Here is a 12342-nt window from a genome sequence, read left to right on the forward strand (position 1 = left end):
TACATTGTGCATTAATTATGAGCCATACAGAAGTTATCAGAAATTGTTCACTTACCTGTTCCGTTGCTAGCATCCTCGTTTCCATGGAGCCGTCTAATTTTCAGCGTCTAATCGCCAAATTAGACGCGCTTGCGCAGTCCGGGTCTTCTTCTTTTTTCAATGGGGCTCCGTGTAGCTCCGCCCTGTCACGTGCCGATTCCAGCCAATCAGGAGGCTGGAATCGGCAATCGACCGCACAGAAGCCCTGCGGTCCACCGAGGGAGAAGATCCCGGCGGCCATCTTCAGCAGGTAAGTAAGAAGTCACCGGAGCGCGGGGATTCAGGTAAGCGCTGTCCGGTGTTCTTGTTGAACCCCTGCATCGGGGTTGTCTCGCGCCGAACGGGGGGGCTGTTGAAAAAAAAAAAACCGTTTCGGCGCGGGACAACCCCTTTAACCCCTTAAAAAAGTAACTTTTATTTATCCATGGATATAGCTGTATGTGGGCTTGTTTTTTGTGAAACGAGTTGTATTTTTCAATGGTGCTATTTAATATACCATATAATGTACTGAAAACTTACATAGAAATCTTAGTGGGGTGAAATGGAAAAAAAAAAACAGAAATTTTGCCATCTTAGGGGGTGTCTTGTTTCTACTACATACAGACTGCAAAAAACATGACATGATAACGTTATTCTATGGGTCAGTACGATTACTACGATACCAAATGCATATAGGTTTTTTTGCTGTACTATTTTTAAAAAAAAGGTATTTAACTTTTTAACCCCTTAGTGACCAAGCCTGTTTGCGCCTTAATGACCAGGCCAAATTTTGCAAATCTGACACGTGTCACTTTAGCATGGAAAAACACCAGAAAGGTTTTGCATATCCAAGCGATTCTGACATTGTTTTTTCGCCACATGTTTTACTTCATTTAGGTGGAAAAAAAAGACTGATAGAATTTGTGTTTAGTTATTAAAAGCGCCAAAATGGGGAAAATGTTTTAAAAATCGTCATTTTTTCACATTTCCAACTGCAATATCTCAAATATGTGCAAACATAATATAGAAATTTTTGCTAAGATATATATTTCCATCCGTTTACTTTATTTTGGGCGCACATTGGAAAAACTTTCGTTTTTTTTTTAACCATTTAGGAGACGTACAAATGTAACATTACTTTTCAGCATTTTGAGGAACACTTTGTTTTCCTACACCAATCCAAGATTGGAAAGGCTCACAAGTGACCCCATTTTAAAAACTACACCCTTTAACGTATTCACTGAGGGGTGTCATGAGTATTTTAACCCCACAGTTTTTTTTCAGGAGTCAATGCAATTTAGAAGAGAAAAACAAAAATTTCATATTTTTGGAAATATGTCATTTTAAAGACAGGACTTTTTTCTATAGTACACATGAAAATTAGGATTTGCACCCCAGAATGGATACCCCTGTTTGTCCCGTGCTCAGAAACATAGCCATTGTGGCCCTAATCTTACGTCTGGATGCACAATGGGGCCCAAAATGAAAGGAGCAACCGGTGGCTTTCGGAACAGAAATTTTGCTTGATGGAGATTTAGGCCCTATTGTACACTTGTAGAGCCATTGAGTGACTAAAACGATGGAGAACGCCCACAAGTGACCCCATTTTGAAAAGTAGACCCCTTAACGAATTTATCTAGGGGTACAATGACTTTTTTGACTTCACAGTTTTTGAATGAATCTAAGCCAAGCCGAAGGAAAAAAAATACGATTTTCATTTTTTTGGTAATTCTGTCATTTCAAAAGCAGTTTTTTTTGTACCACACATATATGAATGAAGACTTGCACCCCAAAATGGATACCCCTGTTTGTCCCGTGCTAAGAAACATACCCATTGTGGCCCTAGTATTACGTCTATATGCACAATGGGGCCCAAAATGAAAGGAGTAACCGGTGGCTTTCGGAACAGAAATTTTGCTTGATAGAGATTTAGTCCCCATTGCTCACTTGTAGAGCCATTGAGTGACCAAAACGATGGAGAACCCCCACAAGTGACCCCATTTTGAAAAGTAGACCCCCTATCGAATTTATCTAGGCGTATGATGAGTTTTTTGACTTTACAGTTTTTGAATGAATCTAAGCCAAGCAGAAGGGAAAAAATATGATTTTCATTTTTTTGGCAATTGTGTCAATTTAAAAACTGTTTTTTTTTGGACAATGTACATAGGAATGAAGACGTTCACCCCAAAATGGATACCCCCGTTTGTCCCGTGTTCAGAAACATACCCATTGTGGCCCTAATCTACTTAAAGGAAACATAGCTAGGCCTATAATGGAAGGAGCACCCATTGGATTTTAGGGTACAACGGAATAAATTCCAGTCCCCATTGCCCACTTGTAAAGCCATTAAAGAAAATGTCCCGCGCCGAAACGGGTTTTTTTGTTTTTAAACCCCCCCCCCGTTCGGCGCGAGACAACCCCGATGCAGGGGTTAAAAAAACCACCCGCACAGCGCTTACCTGAATCCCGGCGGTCCGGCGTCTTCATACTCACCTGCTGAAGATGGCCGCCGGGATCCTCTGTCTTCATGGACCGCAGGGCTTCTGTGCGGTCCATTGCCGATTCCAGCCTCCTGATTGGCTGGAATCGGCACGTGACGGGGCGGAGCTACACGGAGCTACACGGAGCCCCATAGAGAAGAGGAGAAGACCCGGACTGCGCAAGCGCGGCTAATTTGGCCATCGGAGGGCGAAAATTAGTCGGCACCATGGAGACGAGGACGCCAGCAACGGAGCAGGTAAGTATAAAACTTTTTATAACTTCTGTATGGCTCATAATTAATGCACAATGTACATTACAAAGTGCATTATTATGGCCATACAGAAGTGTATAGACCCACTTGCTGCCTCGGGACATCTCCTTTTAAGCGGCCAAAACGATAGAGAACCCCCACAAATGACCGCATTTTGAAAACTAGACCCCTTAACAAATTCATCTAGGGGTGTACTGCATATTTCGACCCCAAAGTATTTGAATGAAACTAAGCAAAGCAGAAGGAAAAAATTATGATTTTCATTTTTTGGCAATTGTGTCAATTTAAAAACAGTTTTTTTTGTCCAGTGTACATAGGAATGAAGACGTTCACCCCAAAATGGATCCCCCCATTTGTCCCGTGTTCAGAAACATACCCATTGTGGCCCTAAACTACTTACAGGACACATGGCTAGGCCCATAATGGAGGGAATGCCTGCTGGATTTCAGGGCAGAACTGAATAAATTCCAGGCCCCATTGCCCACTTATACAGAAAAAAAATTGACTTCCTAAAAATAACCCCCACCCCCACCCCCACCATCCCCATTTTTTTGGCATTCCCTAAATATTAGATAAAGGTAATAATATAAACTGCGTTTTACGTCCAAAGACAGGGGTAATTACGGAGGCTGCTTGGGATGGGCACATGGGGCAAGAAAACCAGGTATCCCCCCCCTCCTCTCATGTATTTTGGGGGGTATTTCGTAACCTCAGCGGCGGGTATGGGGTGTAAAAAGTGGCGCTCTGTGAGGCTTTGTAATTTTGCTGCGGTGCGGCGGTCTCACAGAGAAGGCGCTCAACAAGCTGCTCCTGGAACTGCAGGAAGGCGAGCGTTCCAGGGGCTTCTTGTAAATTACGGATTACAGGAAGCGGTCTGAATAACGCCGGGCTCACGTAGCCGTAGGCGGAATCTTCTTGCGGAGGCCCGCAGCGGATCCCAGCTGTGACCCTGCGTACGGCCACGTAATGTACTGCGCATAACTGCCTACTCATATACTGTTTATATTTCCCGTTCCGTCGCTTAGAGATGACCCGGGTACCCGCAGCCCGTACACAATGTGTTTGCGTATGGGCTGCGGGTATATCCGCGGTCATAGAGCACAATGGGCTCTAGGTCGCGGATATCCGCGGTAAAATATAGCATGCCGTGTTCTGTTTCTGCGAGTGGATTACGTAATTCCGACCCACTAATTGGGGGGAATTGTGTAATCCAATGCATGCGGTTGATCCGTGGATTACCGCTGATCAAGCGCATGCAGAACCCGTAATTCCTCTCCGGTCATGCGTGACCGGCCTAATGTTATATCGCTAATTTATCATGTGACCGGGGACCGCTCAACGAGGCCGCCGGTCACTGCTCCAAGCACTCAGCGACCATTGGTCGCTGGGAGCAAGGAGATTTAAAACTTCCTGGGCTCCTCAGCTCCTGCGAATGTGTCCGGCATTTTGCCGGCGGGCATATATCCAGTAGCTGGCAGGATCCATGGAGGATAATCGCATCTGGATTCAAATGCGGAAGCCTCCGAGAAGATGTTTCATCTCCCCCCACCGATCGCATCGGTGAGGGGAGATGAAACTGCCACTTTTTAAAGAACTTTTACGTGATCGCCATTATGCATTGGATAACGGCGATCACGTGACCAGTAACCGCATACCGCGGCTCCCCGTGACATCTTCAGGCTCTTGGCTATCTTTGGTAGCCAGCAGCAGGGAGATTTTAAATTTCTTGGGCAATCTTTCACTTTTGCGCATGCGTCCGCCATCATGCTGACGGGTGCATGCGCCGAAGCTGGGGTAAGGTCCACGGATCAACATCCCACCAGGGAACAAATCCGGGACCTTGGGTACGTCATTTCATCCCCCCTTACGGATACGATCCGTAAGGGGAGATGAAACTTTAAGTTTTTAAACTTTTTTTAACTTTTAACTTTTTTTTTTTTTTTTTTTTACTTTTTAACTTTATATGATCACCGTTATCTGATGGATAACTGTGATCATATGACTGGAAACCGCATACAGCGGTCCCCAGTCATATCTCCCTGCACTCGGCTATCTGTGACAGCCGGGTGCAGGGAGATTTTGAATTTGCCGGGCTCGCCGGCTTCTGCGCATGCGCGCCACATCGGCACATCGCAGAAGCCAGCGGGGGGTCCCGACACCGGCCGGAGGACATCGGCGGACCTGAGGTGAGTATTTTCACCTCCCCTCATGGATCTGATCCATGAGGGGAGGTGAAACTTTTCTTTTTTTACACTTTTTTTCACTTTTCCGCGATCGCCGTTATGCATTGTATAACAGCGATCGCGGTACCGGGGACTGCTCACCGCGGTCTCCGCTGACATCTCCTGCCTCCCGGCTACCTACAGGAGCCGGGAGCCAGGAGATTTTAAATTTCCCGCGCCGCCGGGCCTTCTGCGCATGCTGCTGACGTAATGCAGCCTGGCGCACATGCGCAGAAGGACGGCTACGGGGCCCAAAGCATTGGGACAGCGGGGAGCCGTGCCGCGGACTTCGGTGAGTAATTTCAGCTGCTCCGATGGATCCGATCCATCAGAGCAGCTGAATCTTTAACTTTTATTGCACTTTTATTTACTTTTTGCGATCAGCGCTATCCAATGGATAGCGCTGATCGCAATGTCGGGGGGGGGGGGGGGGGTTCCGAACAGCCCGGGATGACAGGCTCCATGCTGTCAGCTACCTGCGGACACCGACAGCATGGAGCTGTCACGTCCACAGCCCGAGGGGCTTTATTCTCTGCAGGACACATGTTTTTACGTCCTCAGAGAATAAAGCCCACTTCGGGAGGACGTAAAAACACTATGGGCTGGTCGTTAAGGGGTTATAATCATTTTCTGCTGCTATCTTCTGACAACAATAACTTTTTTATTTTTCAGTCGACATAGTTGTTCGTTGTCTCATTCTGTGCGGGACGTCCCGTAGTTTCCGTTGGTACTATTCTGGAGTACATACAACTTTTTTGATAGTTTTTTATTACATTTTTTTCTTGGCGACGGGGTGACCAAAAAAGCACATTTCTGGTGTTATTTTTTTTCTGACCACGTTTATCGTTCGTGGTAAACAATGCATTACTTTGATAGATCAGACTTTTATGGACGCAGCTGCTGGGTGCGGGCTGTAAGAAATAGCCGATGCCGTGCGATCTCTGTCCATACACACCCCAAACGTGCAGGACGTAACCTTACGTCCTGTGTCATTAAGTGGTTAAAGGGGCAATTTCCATCAGGGAAAGGGACCAAAATGGGACATGCTGAGATTTATTTTACGTGCGTAAACAACACGCATCTGAATAAAAGGCAAAGCTATGGGGTTTATGCTGAGTCACATAGGCATATGTCATTTCCGTCAATGAAGTATGCAGTGTTTTTACTGTGTGTACATTTGGAGCGTATACATCTTTTCTATACATTCATTTATACACTCGTCAAAAAAAATCAAGCGCCTAGAAGGAGTTGTCAGATTCGAATGAAGCTTTCTATGAGTGTAACGTTGATACCTTATAAATAGAGATGAGCGAGCATACTCGTCCGAGTTTGATGCTCGTTCGAGTATTAGGGTGCTCGAGATGCTCGTTACTCGAGACAAGCACCACGCGGTACTCGTCTCGATTAAACGAGCACTGACCATTGAATTCAATGGAGCCGGCAATACAGCCGGCTCCATTGAAAGCAATGGGCTGCCGGCAAGCGCAGGATGAATTTTCGGGAAGGGCTTAAAAATATAAGCCCTTACCTGAAAATCATCCTAAAATGTGTAAAAATAATTTTTAAAAAATGTATACTCACCTTTCCGCTGCAGCCGGAGTTCAGCCACGTCTGGCCGGCAGTTCTCCTGAACTGCACTGAGTAGTATTCAGCAGCCGGGGATTTAAAATCCCCGCCTGCTAAATGAGCTGTCTCTGATTGGTCACAGCCTCACCATTCCTGAATTCATGAATGGGTGAGTGCTGCTTCTGATTGGCTCAGCGCAGGGACCAATCAGGGGCAGATCTCAGCTGTCAATCAGAGGCAGCACTCACTCACCCATCCTGAATACTACACAGAGCAGTTCAGGAGAACTGCCGGCCAGAGCGGCTGAACTCCGGCTGCAGCGGAAAGGTGAGTATACATTTTTTTTTATTTTTACACATTTTAGGATGATTTTCAGGTAAGGGCTTATATTTTTAAGCCCTTCCCGAAAATTCATCCCGCGCTCGCCGGTAGCCCATTGCTTTCAATGGAGCCGGCTGTATTGCCGGCTCCATTGAATTGAATGGGCTAACATTGTTCTTCTCTGCCACAGCTGATACAGCTATGGCAGAGGAGAACGATCTTTATGCTGACATAAATTTTTTTTTTTATTTTTACACATTTTAGGATGATTTTCAGGTAAGGCCTTATATTTTTAAGCCCTTCCCGAAAATTCATCCCGCGCTCGCCGGCAGCGCATTGCTTTCAATGGAGCCGGCTGTATTGTCGGCTCCATTGAATTCAATGGGCTAACATCGTTCTTTATGCTGACAGTGCGGGGGGCACTCTTGCCGCTATTGTGGCTTAATAGTGGGACCTGGGAACTTGAGATGCAGCCCAACATGTAGCCCCTCGCCTGTCCTATCCGTTTCTGTGTCGTTCCCATCACTTTCATGAATTTCCCAGATTTTCACAAATGAAAACCTTAGCGAGCATCGGCGATATACAAAAATGCTCGAGTCGCCCATTGACTTTAATGGGGTTCGTTACTCGAAACGAACCCTCGAGCATCGCGGGAAGTTCGACTCGAGTAACGAGCACTCGAGCATTTTGGTGCTCGCTCATCTCTACTTATAACATTTACAATATAGTGATTACAATATCAGAAGAAAAGGATACTTTATTGCAGAGAACTCAACACTTGAAGGGAGGTTGTAGTACCCTGTTGGGCTGCCTCTAGCTTGGAGGCAAGATGTGATACAGGCGAGCATGGAGGCATATAGGTTCCATATAGTATCCTGCGGCATGTCAGTCCACATTTGCTGTACCTGAGCCTCTAGATAATGCAAACTTGTCTGCTGTTGAAGATGCCAGAGCCCAGCATAAATGTTACTTGAAACCTGCAAACAGACAATAAAAGGCAGTTCAATTGTAGACTTCACAGTGCAGGAAACATGACTAGACTTCAGAACATAGTACCTCCACACGGCTCTCATAAACTCAAAAATGCACATGTGTGAGAGAGATTATAATCTTGCAGTACCTCCACCCCGACTTGGAGACACGTGGGTGTGACAATTAAAGGGTGTACCTCTACGCAGTGACCAGACCTCAGACGGCCGCATAGGAAAATTGGAAGATTAGTTAGTACCTCTGCACTGACCTTGAAAAACAGTTGTTACTTAGAAATGCTCTCTCTCTCTCTCTCTCTCTCTCTCTCTCTCGGGGACTCACTCCATTTACATCCAACTCACAAGCAGCACAGGGAAATCTCTCCTCCTCTTCCAGGCTGAAGGTGCCTCCATGTAGCTCTGTGTTAGGTGAAACTCAGGTGGCAGACAAAATGAAAGACCACTAACTAACCCTTTCCCGCTTTCAAGCACTCGCATTTATACCTTCTCTCATACCACGTGACATGACCTAACTGATACATTTAAATGCAGGCTTTGGATTTTATTAAACACTTAACCCTTCTAGTGCTGCAGCTATGCAACACACATACTGGAAATAACAAGACAGGTTTGCACAGTGCATCAACATAAGACAAACATGTATGACATTTTTGGAGGGGACCAGGATGAAATAATAATAATAACCTTTATTTGTATAGCGCCAACTTATTCCACAGCGCTTTCAGGCATGGCTAAATGCAAAACAATACAACAATTGCAACAAATACAATGTGAGGTACATTGGGTTAGACACAAATGTACAGATCATTTATTAGAAGGCAAACAGGGTGGGGCACCATAGGGAGGGGCGAGGGACTACGTCAGGAGATTTGGTATGCTTCCCTGAAGAGGTGCGTTTTTAAGGCACGTCTGAAATTTCGCACATCGGGAATTGTCCGGATGCCTTGGGGTAGAGCATTCCAGAGGATGGGTGCTGCTCTGGTGAAGTCCTGTAGGCGAGCATGTGAGGTTCGTATTACAGGGGTGTTTAGTCTGAGTGTGTTAGCCGATCGGAGTGAGCGGGCTGGGTGGTGTACTGACAGTAGGGAGGCAGCGCCATGCAGAGCTTTGTGAGTGAGGTATAGGAGTTTAAATTTAGTTCTGCAGTGGATGGGCAGCCAATGCAGCGACTGGCATAATGCAGAGGCGTCTGAAAAACGACTGGATAGAAAAATGAGTCTAGCTGCTGCATTTAGTATGGATTGGAGTGGAGCGAGTCTAGTGCGGGGGAGGCCGATGAATAGCAAGTTGCAGTAGTCAAGCCGGGAGTGGATGAGGACAACCATGAGTGTCTTTAGCGTGTCCGTGGTTAGGAACGGACGTATTTTAGCAATATTTCTGAGGTGCATGTGGCATGTTTGGGCCAGAGATTGGATATGGGGGGCAAAGGAGAGGTCAGAGTCCAGTGTGACCCCAAGGCATCGGGCATGCCGTCTGGGGGTTATGATGGTGCCAGACACTGGAATGGAGATGTTGAGGGGAGGTCGGTTAGAAGGTGGAAAGACAAGGAGGTCAGTTTTAGAGAGGTTTAGTTTGAGAAAAAGGGAGGGCATAGTGTTAGAGACAGCGGACAGACAGTCGGTGATATTTTGGAGGAATTGTCCAGAGATCTCACGAGAGGAGGTGTATAGTTAGGTGTCATCAGCGTAGAGATGGTACTGGAGGCCAAATTTGTGGATGGTTTGTCCAATTGGGGCAGTATAGATAGAGAAGAGAAGGGGACCAAGGACTGAGCCCTGGGGTACCCCAACAGCGAGAGGAAGTGGAGCAGACATAGAACCAGCAAAGGAAACACTGAAAGAGCGGTCAGAGAGGTAGGAAGAGAACCAGGATCTGGGTCATTACAATACTTCATGGCCATAGGCCAATAGGGGGATTGTTATTAATACTGGGACTAATAGGGGAGTTACCTATTACTACTGGTGCCACTAGGTTGGGCAGTATTGCTACTGGGGTCACCGTGGGTATTACTATAACTACTGGTGCCACTATTGGGGGGGACCATTATTACTACTGGGGCAACTATTACAACTGGGGCCACTAGGGGTGTCACTGTTATTTTATGGGGGCACTATGGGAGTCACTATTACTATTGGGACCACTATGTGGGGCACTATTACTATGGTGGCCACTATGGTAGGAAAGATAACTATTACTACAGGGCCACTATGGGGATTGGGTCACTATGACTAGTGGAGCCACTATGAGGGTCACTATTACTATACAGTCTTACAATCACAATTGTCCCTTTGAATGCAACCATAAGGCTGATGTGGCCCTTGGTAAAAATGAGCTTAACACGTCCCCCCTCCCATCACAAACGATGCATGTTCCTGTGTAAAAGCACAGGAATGATTATCGCTGGGACGACCTGTTGGGAATCTTTGGGACTTGTTGGGAAACAATTTGTCCAGCATAAAAGGGCCCTTAGAAACTCTCTGCCTGAGGACATGGTGATGGCGAACTCATTAAAAGAGTTCAAGAGGGACCTGGACACCTTTCTTGAATGCAACAATGTTTTATAGTAACACAGTATGGTAGGCCAAAAAAAGCCAGTTCAGCCTATTACCGCCCAATATTATTGTGCATTTATTCAGGGAAAGAATACATCTTGAACTCATTAAACTAATTGGCCATTTGAATGGCTTAGAGCATCGGTGCATGTTTTTTTTTTGTGAGCACGAATTGTACATGCAAAAAGTACAGTAAAAAACAAATACGCAACGCCCATTCAACGAAAACACAATGCAAATACGCATATGCTTGTGTGACATAAGCCTAAATTGTAGGCAACACAGCACTAATATTCTGAGCAATAACAACACTGGAGGGGATGATGGTATTTGATTAAGCACCTTCACAACATCCATAAAATGAAACAATACCCTAAATTCATCCTCCCAAATGCAAGCACTTTATTAGCCTCATTTGCATGTAAATGAGCCTCCAGCAGCTGTTTGCAAATCCCAGCATCCCACTCAGCTGCATTGTCTTCACAAGAGCTGTCATGGGCTGTCAGCTGAATACAATGTAATCAGCTGCTCCCCTGGAGAACACAGCATGTGGTCCCTGGCATCTCTTTCCAGATGAACAATGGATTTTATGCTCACCTAAAAATCATCGTTCAGCTGAAGAGTGAAAGATGAAAGCGTTTATACGCAACAATTATCGCTCGATTATCGCTTTTTGAGTGATAATCGTTTCGTGTAAATGGGGCATTCCTCCAGAATGCCACCGACTGTCTGCTGTCTCTATAGGCCATTTATATGGAGCGATGATCGCTCAAAAGTGATCTTTTGAGCGATAATTAATGCGTCTAAACGCGCGGCTATCATGCACTTTTTGTGCACTGCACGCTGATCGTTGAATTTAAGCCAGCCTAAAAATCATTGTGCGGTCTTAAGTAGGGAGGCAACAGCGGCAGGGTCGGGGGACAAGTGGCTAACTGCGGTGCAGCACCGCAGCATGTAACATACTGGGAGCAATCCTCAGTGACATCCCACGGCACTTCAGGCAGAAATCCTTTTTTGCACCTTATAGGACCTTCAGCTATTGAACCAATCAGGAGCTAGGGGCGTGACAGGGGCGTTCCTCCTGTCAAACCCCTAGCTTCCAGTGGCGTCAAGATACACTAGTACCCATGCATAAAACGTACAAACAAGTTCCAGCTGGATCCGAATGTGTTGTGGCAAACACCAATCACGTATAAAATCACCTGTGAGGTTAACCCCATACTGCCATAGTGAAGGTTGGAATACCGGGGGACGATTTTTGAATCCACCTATGCTGCTGAGTATCAACTTATAGCCTATGCTGCACTGAACAAGATGTCGCCAGAAGCCCTCCCTTGTTCATTTATACAGGACCTTCTCCCTAAACTACGATATTTAAATCACACATCATGCATATAATACTCTTCAACACAATCCAATGACTGGCAGGGTTTACAACTCACTGTCAGAGATATCAGCCTCAGAGAGTCTTTCACATGATGAGATTGGCCTTGAGTCTTTGAGTAGCTAAGTTATATCAAGAGAGAGAATGAGAGAGGGGAAGAGGTAACAACAGAAAGAGGGAGGGACAGAACAATAAAGAAAAAGGGAAGAGAGAAAATGAGTGACAAGTTAAGTCCCACAGGAGCTAGGTTCCCTGTTTGTGGCCCACTCAGTAATAATATTTCCCCTTCCATTGGCCCCAATGCAGTAAAATAAAAAATTACTGTGCTCACCTCCTGAATCAACATCTTGGCCACTCTTGACACTGGGAGAGCATGTGCACGGCAATCTGAAAAGAGTCAGATTTTCATGCGGGACACAGACTTCAACGGGTGACAATGCAGGTTCGGGAGAGCGAGTGCCTATAAAAAATATATCACTCAGCTCCCCTATCACCTTCCCTAAAAGCACAATAACTTAGTTTATGGTGCTGTAGAGAG

Source organism: Eleutherodactylus coqui, chromosome 1 (genome assembly GCF_035609145.1).
Source record: "Eleutherodactylus coqui strain aEleCoq1 chromosome 1, aEleCoq1.hap1, whole genome shotgun sequence".
In the NCBI taxonomy this organism is placed as follows: domain Eukaryota; kingdom Metazoa; phylum Chordata; class Amphibia; order Anura; family Eleutherodactylidae; genus Eleutherodactylus; species Eleutherodactylus coqui.